This window comes from Dama dama, chromosome 8 (genome assembly GCF_033118175.1).
Source record: "Dama dama isolate Ldn47 chromosome 8, ASM3311817v1, whole genome shotgun sequence".
In the NCBI taxonomy this organism is placed as follows: domain Eukaryota; kingdom Metazoa; phylum Chordata; class Mammalia; order Artiodactyla; family Cervidae; genus Dama; species Dama dama.
In genome coordinates this window covers 135,936-150,780 of record NC_083688.1, presented here as the reverse complement: position 1 = coordinate 150,780, position 14,845 = coordinate 135,936, and positions in this window count along the sequence as shown.

Sequence of the window (14,845 nt, the reverse complement as noted above, 5' to 3'; positions counted from 1 at the left end):
ACCCACTCCAGTATTCTGGCCTGGAGAAGTCCATGGACTGTATAGTCCACAGGGTCTCAAAGAGTTGGACACTGAGGACTCTCATTTTCACATGAGGCTGTTACATGCCCTCCAGGGAAAGCAGTTTGGCCTCATGCCTTGGGGGGAGGGGCTGCCTCTGCTGGTAAGGGCGTTTCCTTGAATTTTGGATTTCGGGAATCAGGGGAACTCAGTCATCTGTATCCACCCAAACATCCCCATTTCAATTCCTAAGTGCACCTTGTTCCCATTCAATGTATCTGGCCAGGTGCAATTATATCACAATTATATTACAGTTTAGCAACCCACTGATCACTTCTGTTGAATTTTTGACTACACAAGCCCTGTGGCTATAAGAGGTAAGAAAACGTAGAATAATCAGGAATGGCCTAGTTCTCTGGCTCTGTCTTGGAATTTTAAATCCTATTTCTTTTTTGAACATCGTCAGTGTAATTATCACAGTTACAATAATTCACAGTTCACCCCACAGTTCTTATAGCCCTCACTCCCATCATAATGGTCAGTTACAGCAACTGCAACTAAAGAGAATCTTGATGAAAGTGAAAGAGGAGAGTGAAAAAGCTGGCTTAAAACTCAACATTAAAAAAACTAAGATCATGGCATCCACTCCCATGACTTCATGGCAAATAAATTGGGAAACAATGGGAAGTGACAGACTTCATTTTCTTGGGCTCCAAAATCACTGCAGATGGTGACTGCAACCAAGAAATTAAAAGATGCTTACTCCTTGGAAGAAAAGCTGTGATCAACCGAGACAGCATGTTAAAAAGCAGAGACATTACTTTGCTGACAAAGGTCTGTCTAGTCAAAGCTATGGTTTTTCCAGTAGTCATGTATGGATGTGAGAGTTGGACTATAAAGAAAGCTGAGCACTGAAAAATTGATGCTTTTGAACTGTGGTGTTGGAGAAGACTCTTGAGAGTCCCTTGGACTGCAAGGAGATCCAACCAGTCCATCCCAAAGGAGATCAGTCCTGAATATTCATTGGAAAGAGTGATATTGAAGCTGAAACTCCAATACTTTGGCCATCTGATGAGAAGAACTGACTCTTTGGAAAAGACCCTGATGCTGGGATAGATTGAGGGCAGGAGGAGAAGAGGATGACAGAGGATGAGATGGTTGGATGGCATCACTGACTCAATGGCCATGATTTAGAGCAAGCTCCCAGAGTTGATGATGGACAGGGAAGCCTGGCATGCTGCAATCAATGGGGTGGCAAAGAGTTGGACACGACTGAGCGACTGAATTGAACTGAACAGCAACTGCTCCATCCACCAAAGCTTCATCTTCAGTAGACACTTTCCTCTAGGCAACAGTACTTATTGTACTATTTTTTCCCCTGAATGAAATAGACTAGATCTGAATTACCTTCAAATTTAATGCCCTGATTTCCATCTTTGAAGGTCAGTTTCCTGCAGAAGTAGAAATCTCACTGGGGTTTCTCTTTAATTAAACCTTTTATTTTGATTTTTTAAAATTTTAAATATTTTTTGGCTGTACTATGGGGCATGTGGGATCCTAGTTCCCCAGTTAGGGATTCAGCCCTCCCCGCCTTGCATTGGAAGTGTGTCATCTTAACCACTGAACTGACTGCCAAGGAAGTCCCAGTTTTTTCATTTTGAAATAATTGTAGGTTCACATGCAATTGTAAGAAACGATACACAACAATTCCATCCCCTTCCCCATCCTTTATGGGCTTCCCAGGTGGCTGAGTGGTAAAAGAAGCCATCTGCCAATGCAGGAGACACTGCTTCAATCCCTGGATCTGGAAGATCCCCTGGAGGACACAATGGCAACTCACTCCAGTATTCTTGCCAGGAACATCCCATGGACAGAGGAGCCTGGCGGGCTACAGTCCATGGGGTCACAAAGAATCGGACTTAGCAACTAACAAAATGATCTCCTTAGGAAAGACAAAGAGCTGCGTCCCAGCGGTGGCCCTTTAACTTCACTTGCATGTCTGGCAGGCATCACCTGTGGGGCATCTGTGAGATTGGGGAGCGTCGTGGCCTGCATGAGATGTGCGGGGCCGCTGGTTTTCTACTGTGGTGCTTGTGGGTCAGTCAGGGGTTGGAGTCCTGGGGACATGGTCGAGGAAGTTCTGGAGCTGTATCAGAGCAGCTTAGGTGAGGAAGGTGGGACCTCGAGCCCCATGGCCTTGCACACTGCAGACAGGAGTGTATGCAGGTGTGCACTGGTTCACTCCGGTGGTGTCTCTGGAGGATTAGATCAAGAGAGGGCCATGTGGGCTGCCAGAGGAAGCGTGTTAGATGCAGGTAATTTGAGATGACTTTATTTCATGAAGAGGCAAAGCAGACTGGGTCTTGTGGAGTTTATCCCAAGACCACGGGTGGGAGGCCTTGAACCAAGGCTCGGAAGCAGAACCCAGAAACAAGGTCGTCTCCAGAACTGACTGAGCCCCTTTGTAACCATTGCCGGAAGCCCCCGGAACACCACCAGCAGGCTTCCTGACTCCACATTAGGCAAAATAGCCCAACCCAGCGCTCACCCCTGTTGCTGTGTTGTTCATTCGCTCAGCCCTGTCTGACTCTTTTGTGTCCCTATGGACTCTAGCCCACCAGGCTCCTCTATCCATGGCATTTCCCAGGCAAGAACACTGGAGTGGGTTGCCATTTCCTTCTCCAGGGGATCTTCCCAAACCAGGAATCGATCCCTGGTCTCCTGTATTTGTGTCCCCTCGGCTCTCCCTGGACTGTCGGGAGGTCAGGGCACTGTGCTGACAGCACCTTCCTTATCTTTGCTCCTTGCTCTTAATAAACTCACTCCCTTCAAAAATGCTCTGTGTCTGGAAATTCTTTTCCAACCTGCGATCAGATTGCCATGACAGGTCTGCTCCTTAAGACTCATGACGTTCTTATGAATGTGACCCTGGCCTGTGGATGTTAAAGTCATCCTTGCCCTCGGGATTTTGACCAGGCACTTTAAGGTCAACTCAGCTGCTTTTAGATTCTTGGGCTATGAGTGATGGTGGTTCTCAGGATGAAGCTCAGAAATGTTCCAAGCAAAAGGAGCATAGACACTGTGTGGAAAATTGTTTTCACATTGGCACTCTTGCAGTTTTGAATAAACTACAAATGTTCTCTGCACATGTGCAGATTAATTGATTAGCTTCGAGGGGCCCTGGAGGTCATTCCAGCAAAATGCACTGGATGCTGGCGGCTGCTGCACCCTCTGCCCTGTGCCCACTGCTTCCTAGCTGCAAGGAAAACACTGGTGGGCGCCATGGGGCAGAAACAGGTATTTGTGTCAGTGCCACAACTGGGCACTGACGCTTGGGGTCCAGGACTCACCCCCCCCCCCCCCCCGCCCAGGGCCAGCCCCCCATGAAGTCCCAAGGCTCTCTTGGCACACCTGCCCCATGACCCCCTTTCTCAGAAGCCCCAGAACCTGAATTAGGAACAAGTCTGAGCACTTGTGGGCTTCCGTGGTAGCTCAGATGGTAAAGAATCCATCTGCAGTGCAGGAGACCCAGCTTGGATCCCTGGATTGGGAAGATCCCCTGGAGAAGGAAATGGCAACCCACTCCAGTATTCTTGCCTGGAGAATCCTATGGACAGAGGAGTCTGGTGGGCTACAGTCCACAGGGCCACAAAGAGTTGGACACGACTGAGCGAGTGACACTTTCCAAGCACTTGTGGGGAGCTGCCCGCCGAGTCCTGGTCTCCTCGTGGAGGTGATGGGCTCTGGTGTGTCAGAAAGACTCCTCCCCTGAGGGCTGTGTGGTGAGGGCTGCCCTGGCTTTGCCAAGAGGCACATCCCCGAGGAAACACTGTGACCCTAACTGCAGGCTGCTCATTCTCCCTGTTGACAAGCTTATTCTGTGAAAGAGTGAAAGTCACTCAGTGGTGTCCAACTCTGTGGCCCCATGGACTGTAGCCCACCAGGCTCCTCTGTCCATGGAACTATCCAGGTAAGAATACTGGAGTGGGTATGATTCCCTTCTCCTGAGGATCTTCCCGACCCAGGGATGGAATCTCAGTCTCCAGCATTGCAGGCAGATTCTTTACTGTCAGAGCCACCACTTATCCTGAGACTTTTCAATCTTTGAAGATTCTTGTTCAGTTAGTACCATTTGTTTTTTAAAAACTCTTGAACTCAATGAGAAAAATGAACACAGGTTATGCTTACTTGTTGGCACTCCCTTCATTACTGTCCATTGGGTTCTTTCACCTCAGAGCTATTTTTGGGAATTGGCAGCGTTTACATATTTAAGACCAAATCTGGAAGGGCTCTGTGAGTGCCCCTGGTGGCTCTAAACAGAGAGGCAGAGTGCTCAGACTTCCCTCGAGGGGTGACTCTGCACATCCGCTGTCTCCCTGGGAGCATTCAGTCCCGGGGACGGTTGTGCCCACTGTTGGGAAGTCACCCTCTTAGGCTCCCCTGTTGGTGCCCTTCATGAGGCTCTGAGAGGCACCCTTGTTGGTATACTGGCTTCACTTGGGTGGGATTTCTGCCTTCTCCATGCGGGTTCCCAGGGGCAAGACATGGCTGTGCTTGGCACTGAGTTGGCTCCACCCAAGTCAGCCCTTGGCCAGTAGAGCAGGAGGTGGTGGGGCTGGGGAGGGGCTGGGGTCTCTGTGCACTAAGGGAATGGCAGGCTGGAAGGCCCGCTGACTTGGGCAGGTTGGTGGTCAGTAGTGGGACAGTGAGCCCTGAGTTTTGCCCATGTACGCAGGATACAGCAGGTGAGAGTTAAAAACCCAAGTCTGTAGCATGAACACCTGCTTTTGCAGAAGTGGTGTTTTTTGTAACTTGCAATGCAAACCTAAGAAAATAGAGTAAGATGTAATCCAAGGATAAAACAACATTCAGTAAATGTTCAGATTTTCAGGGGAGGGAAAACGTCCATTGTGGGGCAGAGCTGGGCATTGAGGCTGAGTTGCTGGTGGGACCGATGGATGGCCCTGGGATGCCTGCGGGCTCTGCCAGTGCTGCTCTGGGTTGCGGCTGGGGGCTCTGTGGTTCCTGAGCCCTCAGTGAGTTCAGGCCTATAGTCCTTTCAGGATTCAGGCAGTTTGTTGGACTGTAGCCCACCAGGCACCTGTGTCCGTGGGATTCTCCAGGCAAGAACACTGGAGTGGGTTGCCATGCCCTCCTCCAGGGGATGTTCCCAACCCAGGAATCAAACCCAGGTCTCCTGCACTGCAGGCAGATTCTTTACCATCTGAGCCACCAGGAAAGCATTAGAGGGTTTAATTTTGGTTTTCTATCCACAAACAGGAGTCGGGTTGAGGGTGGAGAGGATCCTGCCTCGGGCCCACCACGACAAGTGTGGCCCAGGAGCGCCTATCTGCTGTGGCCGAGCCTGTGGGTAGAGGCAGATGGGCCCGCCTGGTGAGGTTTACACCTCCCTCCCTCGAGGGGGCTGTCAGCAGTAGTGTAGGAAATCTGGGTTCACTTGACCCTCCCCGGACACGCAGGAGGTGTCTTTCCTTTGGATGCCTCTCCGGCAGGTGTCCTTGACCATGAGGTGGTCCACCTGCTTCCCGTGCGTGGGTCCACGGGCACTCAGCGGACTGTAGAACAGTCTCACCCCGGGAAGCCCCTGCACCCGCTGGCCCCCTCCCTGCCTGAGCTCTGCCTCTTTCTGATCACGGTCTCACAACATGGGAACTTAGGAGGTGGCTTCTGCCTAACATCTGAGGTTTGTCCAGGATGCAGTGAGTCTTCAGGTGTCCTTTTTTAAGTGTAAATTCCCCCTCCCTCCCACAAACTTGATCTTAATTTTTTTTTCTTCCCTTTACCTTGGAGTCCTTTGGAATACAGAGCAGCTTCAAACTTGGTGTTCCATGTGGGGCTCAAGTGTAGCTCCTTGGTCAAGCTGGTGGGGGCTTCCAGATTTTTTTCATTTTCTGCCAGAATTAGTTTTCACACCTGAGCTTCCTTTTCGGGCTCCCAGCGTCAACTGAGCAGACTCTGGGGCTGAGCCCTCCAGCCTCCTTGGAGCACCTTTGGGGAAAGATAAGTCGTTTTCTTCTGAATGTAAGAATGGTTAACCTGAGACTAATGAACAGGGTGCCTGGGCCCAGTCACCATGGGGGGGTCACCTGGAAAGGAGAGGCTGGTGGTGTCCTCATGGCTCCAAGAGGGTCGTCTTTTGCAAGTTTCGGGTAACTGCTTTGTGAATTATAAAACCACTTGTCTTAAAAAGTGAGTGAATGAGTGATTACAAATACAGTTACTGTGATTTTTTAAATACATGCAACCACTCGCTCCCCAAACAGTGAACTGAAATGCAGGTATAACAAACATGTTTCCAGATCCTGACTTTATCCTCATAACTGGAGGCTTCATGTGTAGCCTGCATCTAACGGATTTTTCCAATTTCTCTTGTGGATCATTTGCCATTAATTCCCTCTGGGGTTTACATTGATTAAAAAAAAAAAAACTACTTTTTTTCATTCATTTTCATCTTCTCAATTGCATTGTCTTTTAGGCCTTTGATTAATTTATGTAACTATTCACTTCTCCACTGTGTACTTTTTGTTGTCATGGGGTAAAAGGTAAAAATAAACATGACCTCCACGCCTCAGGGCAACTAAGCTCGTGTGCCACAGCTGTTCCGTAGAGCACAGAAGCCACAACTAGGGAAGCCAGCGAGCCCTGGAGCCTGGGCTCCCAACCAGAGAAGCCGCCTCAGTGAGAAGCTCGTGCGCCTCAGCAAAGAGTAGCCCCTGTTTGCCACAACTAGAGAAAGCCCACGCAGCCACGGAGACCCAGCACAGCCAGATAAATGCATAGAAGAAAACATTAAGAAAAACAAACGTGATTTCTAAGACTCGAAAAAGCAAACACATCACCACACCGTGGCCGTGGATCCAGATTTGGGACTAGACACTGGTTCCCAGGCACCAGAACGCTGTTTGGCGGCCCCCATCTCACAGATGCTTCTGAACACTCGGGAAGCTGCAGACAGGCCACAGTGTACCGCTGGCTGCAGCACCTCACATTTGCATGACCTTTCTTGCCAGCAAAAATCGGCTAACATCAGCAGGCCAATGGCTTCCAAATCTTACCTACTGGCAGAACCTACCTGTACCTGGGATTCCAACTGCTGCTGAGTCTGGGAAATAAAATTTTAACTTTTTAGATTCTGAAAGGAATGGATGGCAAGTCTCAATTGACTAGATCCAACACAGATGGACTCAGAAGTAGAAACTTACATGTTTAGTATTGGGAAGACAAGGGGTTTCCTATCAGATTTGCTATTATTAATATTTTCCTGTAAAAGAAAGGGTGAAGTCAACTGTTGCTAAGCATTTTAGTTTCTCTAGCTATTATGAAGAGAGGAGCAGTGAACTGGCCAGACTGACATTTGTTGAAGTCCCTCTTAAGGCTAGCAGTCATGAGTTTGTAGAGAACAGTCTGTCCCACTGGGTACTTTCTCCAGTTGTGCTTGGCTCTTTAGGTGTCAGCAAAGGGAAAAAGGAGCAGTTGAATTTGTTAGGGGAAGCACACTGATTGAAACCGCTCACCCTGGCCAGGCACCACAGTAACTATTTGCATGAGTTGTTTTATGACAGGAGATCCTGATAAGGAATACGGAACTAATAAGCCACCACCAACCGGAAGAGTTCGGGAAAGGTCAAAAGGAGACACCACGTGTCTGTCCACTTCCCAGAATCCCTCTCGCTAGCATCCATCTTGGCTGATGCGTGCACCACCAGGAAATTCTCTGAATTAGAATGATTGGCCAAAGACTACCCGGAAACTAATCCCATCACCATAAAACCCAAGACTGCAAGCCAAGACGGCAGAGCAGTTCTCCTGGGTTCCCTTACCCTCCTGCTCTCCACCCGGGTGCCCTTTCCAAATAAAATCTCTTGCTTTATCAGCACATGTGTCTCCTTGGACGGTTCATTTCTGAGTGTTAGACAAGAGCCCAGTTTTGGGCCCTGGAAGGGGTCCCCCTTCCTGAAACAAATGGCAACTCTAGTGGGATTCTTCTTCTCTGAGACTGACATCCTGACCACTCGGGGTACTCAGGGGCCAGCTTGCCTGCCAATGGACCAGACCCAGTGGCCGCAACTGGGACCTTTTTGTCCCTGGTCTCCTCCTGACATGGACAACTGGCCAGAGTGCCCTGACCGGTAAGGAACAAGAGACTTTATTGACCTCTCTCCCCTTCCCTCTCTCTTTCCTCTCCTTAGCCCTTCCTATCCTTCCCGTTTTTCTAGTCCCCCGGTCCTGGACACAGGAATCTGGTCGAAGGGCCTCAGCTTGAGCTGAGGGTTGGAGACTGATCACCTCCTCTTGGCAGAGAACTCGAATTTTCTGGTCTGGTTTCTGGTAGGGCCGAGTTCCAGTCCTCCCTTTTCTGGAAGCCCAGGGAAAAGTCCCGTAACGCCTGGGTGTCTGCAGGTGGCAGGAGACGTCTGTAAGGCCACCCCTTTTGCCCCCCTTTCCTGCCTCCTCCTCCTTTTTTCAACCTGGCTTCCTTTCCTCCTTTTGAAATCTTTGAAGACATCTGAAGTTTTGTGTCTCTATAGAAGGTTTTCTGAGAGACTGTATTCTTGTATTTAAGGGAGTGTCTGATGAGGACTGCCAGGTTTATATGTGTGTGTTTTAACTCTGTTCTGTGTTGTGATTGTGATGGCCATTTCGCTTTGTCTGGCCACCACTTAGACCTGCTTCCATTTTGTTAGAACTTGATTTTCTTTCCCTGTGCCTTGAGACCAGGGCTTTCAGGAACACTCATCTAGACCATCTCTAACTCCTGATACTGAGAGAAAAAGAAAAAAAGCCTTTAAAAATGTTATTTATTTAAATTTTATATTGTAATATCTAATTCATGGCCAAACTTAGAAAATGAAGCTAGATCTTGCACTGTGTCTGTCTAAATATGTCTTGGTATGTCTTTGTCTCTGGGTAATATTTTTTAGGTTAATTTGTAAATGAGCTCTATTTAATTGGCTTAAAAAAAGGTAACTGCTTACAAATCAAATAATTCTAAATTAAACAATAAATTCCAGGTTCAGGTGAACTGGGAAATATTCAGTATTAAATACCTGATATTAATGTTTGTTTGTTGACCTATCTAATATAGACATGTCTTAGAGTAATTAACATCAAGTAGAATATTTTCATTGTACCTAGGTTTAATATAAGTTAAATATTATACCTGTTACAAGTTTGTCAACAAGGAAATTACCTCGAGTGAAAAAACTTCTAAAAAATGTAAACGAGGTATGAGTTTGTATATAAACTCTATTAAGAATAATTATTCTTTAAGAATATCTGTCTACAATAGTCTCCCCAGATTGGCATAAATTGAATTTCTAAGGGTTGTGCTAAACTAAGTATTGGAAGTCTATTAAATAATTAGGTCATTTCCAAATGAAATAAGATTTTGAAACATTTACTACTAAACACTGATTTCCTTTTACAGAAAAACTAAAGAGATTTGGGACTATAAATGAATAATGTTTGATGTCATCCTAAAATGTTTTAAGAAAGCAAGGGTTTTAGAAATTATCACTGGTATTTATGCTCACCAATCTATAAAATGCTAATATAAAAGCTCTTGGTTGCTAAAGGAAAGCAGGAAGTGTGCTTTCAGTAAAAAAAGTATGAAAAAATGCTAAAAAGAGTTATGCATGATCAGGGTTTTCTAAAATTGGATTACAATTAGTTAGATAAATGGATTTTGTTAGGAATGACAGGTCATAAGAAAACTGGTTAGAATCAATTAGGTCCAGGAAAGCTGAGCTGATTTTCACTAGACCTTGAGCCTTGGTATTTAGCCCATTGTGACACATCAACAAGCTAAATGATACACCTATCAACATTGACTAAATCTGACCAAATGTTCTAAATGCTTTTAATTGATCTTTTCTATAAAACTTCCTAAATCGAATTCTTTTGAAGTTCCTTTGACCTCTAGCTAACTTTGAGGTGCTTCAGAGGGCCCCTGAAACATCCCAAAGAGAGATATTAAACTGTGTTTATTTGGTTGGTTAAATTACATGAAAAAGATTATCAAATGTGTAATAAATCTGCTCATGTTATAATGTATGGTAAAATTACTAATACAGATATCCTAGAAATTATATGGAGTTCTTAACATTTTGATATGTCTTGGTGTTCTAATGAGAAACCTGATGACTTCACAAAAGTTAACAAAGGACTAAATGAACCAGCGAATATGCTTATAATTTTTATGGTTTCTATCTGAAAAATTACAGGTTTGAATCTTGTGTTTTCTGGGAGTAAGGAAAACCTTCCTCTCAAACTATTTATGAAAATAATTTGGTAAAATTATACATTATGAACAAAACAATTATATTTTCTCTCTATCTGACTCCTCCAGAAATTTGAAACTCTTAGGTTTCCAGCAAGTTTATCGAATGAGCTAGGAAGGTTATCTCACTAACACGTACAAAAATCTCAAGGAATTTTTGAGACCTTAAAAAGGGAAGAGTTCACCTAGATTTGTTAGGCAAAATCTGTGATAAGCCTTTGGTGTGAGTTTCCCAGCCCTGTTTTATATTAAAATTTCAGTCTGAGATCCTATAAGTGTTTCAGCAAAATAAAAAGTCTGTAATCAATTATGGTTATATGAATCATCAGACCAAAATTAGTGAGAACAGACCTATTTTGCAAACAAACTAGCCTTAATTTGGTTGTATTTGATAAAAATGAGGGTAACTTTAGGGAGAAAAAGATATTTCAAAAAATGTTAAATCCCAGTTTGTTAATGGAGGTCTGCATGTAGTAAGACTCACTTCTTGGATAGTTCTTTGCTGTTATGTGATATTAATGTAAAATTTAATTGAATTCTTAAAGAACACCCTAAGTTTGTTTCTGAAGCTTATCTCAGTAATCTATCTTTGGATAAAGATCAGATGCCTCATGACCTGCAACCAGGACTGGAAAAAGACATAATTTAAGGGACTGTCTCCACCCTGGATGGAAGGACTTTTTTATCAGGTACTCTTAACTAGCTCTTGCACAATGAAACGGAAGGGAAATTAACTCTTAGATTAATTCCCACTTCCAAAGGCCCTGGATTGGTCTATAGAGAAGACAGCTGACCTGATCTCACCTTAATGATGCTCAAACAGGAGAAACTACACTACACCAGGATGAGAAGACAGCGACATCAGAGGTAGACAGCTTGCCCAAGATGCTGGATCTAATTCATATGATCATTTATAATGTTTTCTTGACTTCTTAGACCTTTGTATATAAATCAAATGCTTTTTTATCATAGGCCTGATCCTATGCTAGTTTTAGAAATCAATCCAATTGTTGGGTTTGTGGCCAATTACCTGTGTCTAGCTCTGGGTTACTTTAGTAAATTTCTCTACTATAAGGCTCTAACTGGTTGGCCCTGAGAAAATTCACTTTAAAAAAAATTATAGTTGTATTCAGGTCACTGTGATATTACTAGATGGGATCCCCTCACCGGGCCAATTAATAATGCCTGCTCTGACTCTGGCCATAAATTTGAGCTTTTTTCTATTACTCAAGCTCAATCAGAGCAGCAAGAAAAGTTTCAGCAAAGGAGAAAGAAATCTCCCACAATTATGAGAAGGATTTATATAGATAACACCAGGCTATGGTAATTTAGGTTTAAAGTCTCCTCTGTGTTGGAAACAATTAAATCATACTAAGGATAATCAGTCTAGTAACACTAGAAAACTGGACTATGTGCCTTATAGACGGTGGTGATAATGTATAATTTCCCTGAAAGATAAAGATTCGTACAGGGTGGACTAAGTCAGACGACCTGGGATATACTGGGCTACATCTAATGGAAGCTCTTAAGTCTTACTTGTGACTTTACTAATACTGCTGGCTATGTTCTTTATATTTCACCTGTTTTACAAAATTGCTGTTTGTTACACTGCCAAATGTGTGACTGAGGCCTCTGATAGAATAATATATAGTTCCCTATGAGATCAATGATGATAACAGTGTAACTCTAGATATGAGAAAAAGCAACAAGAGGGAATGTTTTCCTGGACCAAGAGGCTAGTAAGACAGGTGGTCCAGAGAATTTTGGATACTGTTTAATGGCCTAGTCCAGTAACAGCACATTGAGTGGCCTGTCAACAAAATCTTTGCCAAACCTGAGAATGGACATTCTCAGCACCATGGGATAAAATGGTCATGAAATGCCCCCCTCAAAATCATGGTCAAGTTTGTGAGCAAAAAGGGGCTCTGCCAACTGAAGATTGACACTTGCCATCTGCATCTACGGAGAGTAAATCATGGCCACTGCAACTGCTGACTTTCAACGGCCCTGAAAGGAGCTCAGGGTGAAAATCAGGAATGAGGCACTCTGTGCTCTAAAAAAGCCTGGCAGAACAGGCCTTCAGATAGTTAGATCTTTTCAAGAGATTTTATGAGTCCCAATTCTTGCATCTTCTCATACCTAGAGAAACACTGACATCATTAATGGTGACATCTGCTTTGGCTATTAAGGAAAATTTTACAACTAAAAGTCAAAATAGAGTACTCAGCTATGGTTCAGACATCCTGGGGAATAACCAGGTGTTACTATGGGTGTAATTTCAGACTAGACCTTGTATTGCTAAACACTTGAGTTTTCTGAGTCGTGTCAGGCTTAGATGCCACCATTCTCAAAACAACGTCTGCTGGAAGCTAGTAACTTATACCTTACTTTTTATAAAACTAGGCAACTGGCCACCTGGCTAAAAGTCTCCCCGAAGTGCCAGGTACAGACTGGGTTTCAGACCTATTCTTCTAAAAAAAAAAAAAAAAAAAAAAAGATTTATTTTGTCTACTAAAATTCCAGTTATCCCTCCTCTAGCTACTACTAATTGGGTCTGTTACAACAAAATGGCAGACCAAGAGATTGAGATTTTAATCATACAAGGCTCAGATCTAGGACTTGGAACTCAGGAATACTTCCAATTCAGTGTCTCTTCTCCAAGCTGAGGCAGTCCTATGCTCCATTTTGACAGGAAGTTATCACAGTCATAGTTGCCCTGTTCCCTAAATTAAAACTGAACAGGACTCTGTGGGGTGGCGATTCTGGAGTACAGATCTGCTGTGTGTTCTCCATTTCTTATCTGTAGGATATAGGCTTCATTCAGCCTCCTTGACTTTCCCTGAGTTCCAAAGGGTGGATTCAAACAATTGCTAATCAGGGAAGGGAGGGAATACAGAAACAGAGGAGAAACAATCAAATGGTGGTACAGCCTTGAGACAGGGTCCTAGTTCCTACTCAAAGAAATATGCATAACAATGTCTTTTGAGTTCTTCTACAGAACTGGAGCCACCACCCAGGTGAAGGATGGTAACTTCAGACTAAACACAAGATTCCTGGAGCACAGCTCTGTTGCTTCACCACCAGCCAATCAAAAAAAAAAAAAAAAAAGTCACAAACCCTGCAGCCCTCACCCCAAATGTTGCCTCCTGTTTCTGGGGACCAGTGATGACCATACTTTTAGGTCTCCTGTTTGGTCCCTGTCTATTTCATCTCTGAGAGGCGCCAACAGTTTCAAACTAAAATGCTGTTATTACAAGAGTGAAAGCTGGTTTCAGATATGGAACACCCCAACTTAGATCAGGTAGAGAGCGACATCTGCTCTGCTAGGCAGACCTACGCCCAGGCACAGCAGGAAGAAGTTACATAAGAAAGAGACCTCCACCCCAATTCCCAAGAAGCATCTTGAGTATGAAGTCTCTCGGGGGGAGTTGTTAGGGGAAGCACACTAATTGAAACCGCCCACCCTGGCCAGGCACCACAGTAACTATTTGCATGAGTTGTTTTATGACAGGAGATCCTGATAAGGAATACGGAACTAATAAGCCACCACCAACCGGAAGAGTTCGGGAAAGGTCAAAAGGAGACACCACGTGTCTGTCCACTTCCCAGAATCCCTCTCGCTAGCATCCATCTTGGCTGATGCGTGCACCACCAGGAAATTCTCTGAATTAGAATGATTGGCCAAAGACTACCTGGAAACAAATCCAATCACCATAAAACCCAAGACTGCGAGCCAAGCGGCAGAGCGGTTCTCTTGGGTTCCCTTACCCTCCTGCTCTCCACCCGGGTGCCCTTTCCCAATAAAATCTCTTGCTTTATCAGCACATGTGTCTCCTTGGACAATTCATTTCTGAGTGTTACACAAGAGCCCAGTTTTGGGCCCTGGAAGGGGTCCCCCTTCCTGCAACAGATTCATTCAGGGTTGAAATTCTTACGAAATCCACGTGACAAACAGACAAGAGAGCAAAGGAGATCAGGGTGGTTGCAAGGGTGTTGTTAAAGTTATGGATCGTGAAAATAAACAGGGTCAAAAATGAAGAAAGGAGAACTATTAGGAAGTAGAAAAGTCAATGGCCTGGTGGTGCTGAAAAGCTGGAACGACGCCACAGAGGCGCTGGTGAAGTCTGCAAGCTGACTTTTGTTTTCAGGCACGCTCATTCCCACACAGGCTAACCCTGGACATCTCCTAAACAGGGAAAGGGGTGATGTTTAGCTCAGAAGGTAGAAAAACGTAACAGCTTTGAAGCCACAACTAGGTTCACATCTCTGCTTCACCACTCGCAATAAGCGTGACAACGAGCAATTCATTTACCCTGAAACTACGTTTTCCCTTCTTCAAAGTGGGAGAAAAATATTATCGTATGATGGTGAGAGGACTTGAGATAATGCTCGTAAAGCGGTTAACACAGTCCCTGGCACACAGGAAGCGCTGAACACGTAAAAGCTGTTACTTTTACATTTGAAGTGTAAAACTTTCAAGGAAGGGTTGAATGCTTCCTAACCCAAGGACATTTGTAAGCGCAGTCTGTTTCACAGACCGGCTGG